The sequence below is a fragment of the Saccharomyces eubayanus genome, chromosome III (assembly GCF_001298625.1).
Source record: "Saccharomyces eubayanus strain FM1318 chromosome III, whole genome shotgun sequence".
Lineage (NCBI taxonomy): Eukaryota > Fungi > Ascomycota > Saccharomycetes > Saccharomycetales > Saccharomycetaceae > Saccharomyces > Saccharomyces eubayanus.
Window position 1 is genome coordinate 1 of NC_030978.1, and position 1,645 is coordinate 1,645.

Below are 1,645 nucleotides of genomic sequence, written 5' to 3' on the forward strand. Positions count from 1 at the left end.
ATACCATATATCATAATACCATCACATACTCATACGGATGCTAAATATAATTACATATACCATGTATTATAATACTATCTCAAATCAATATCAATATCACATACCATAATATCATAAATACCATTACTATATCAATATCATGATACCATATCTTATATCATCATCCATTACTCTATATATATCATAATATCATAATACCATATACCATATATATAATACCATCACATACTCATACGGACGCTAAATATAATTCCATATACCATATATTATAGTACCATCACTCTATATATATCATAATACCATATCTCTATATATATCATGATACTCTATATCATCGCTCTATCTCAATATCATAATACCATCTCTCTCTTCATATAGTCTAATACCTAACACCATCTTTTTCCATAATATATTATTATACTATCTATATCAATATCACATACCATATATCATAATACCATCACATACTCATACGGATGCTAAATATCATCCCTCTATATATATATCATAATACCATATACCATCACATACTCATACGGATGCTACATATAATTATATATACCACAACCACCACAACATCATATCACCAGCCATCCAAACGTAAACAAACATCCACATGGAAACACACATATCGAATCGTAAACAACTAATCGTAAACATCACACCCCTCCATAATATCATACCATATACCCTCACTATATCATATACTACCTACCTCTCCATAATATCATTACGCTATCACCACTTATCATACCCTAATACTATCACTCTCTTCCTATATCCCATCCATATATCATAATATCATATACCATAATACTACCTACCTCTCATCTCATAATTCAATACCCATATCCTCTCAGCATATCATCTCTCCATTACTCCCCCATAATATCATACTACCAAATATTCCATATATTATACTAAATACCCTCACTTTTATATTATAATACACGCACATACTCACACGGACGCTAAATATAATACTCACAACATACAAAACCACAATATTTCTCTAACTCCCCTCTTCCATATTCTATATTTTTATATTTTCTCACAATTTCTATCCTTTTACCCAATATCCATACCCAACTATAAACCATTAATTCTCCAACCGCCTTACCCTATCCCACTCATATTTCACTCCACAGCATATATATTTCTATTAACGCTCTTTCCCAGGACCACTTAACCCCATCACTCACTATACCACCACATTATCACCATATACGGCACGAACCTCACCACTAAACACCCAGGACATTTTCACATTTGATCCATCGCCCGGCCACCAAACTCTGCCCCCCACTAAATACGATGTTTTACATCCTATATCCGCTTTAAACATCTCAATATTTTCACAATTGCACTTATAGCATCAAATATCAATTATCTTCACCACCTCTCCTCCATCACTACAATGTACCCTCACATATCAACACATTTCGGAACATTTCCATACAAACTCACATAATATAGACTATATCCTCATTACTGCTTCTTATTATGAKRCTATAACSACCATCCATCTTTATCTATATAATACCATATACCCTCACTATCTCTATACAATCATATACCATCACTTTCCCCCTGATATTCCCTAATATCACACACCATACTATATATCCAGATACCTACTACCATC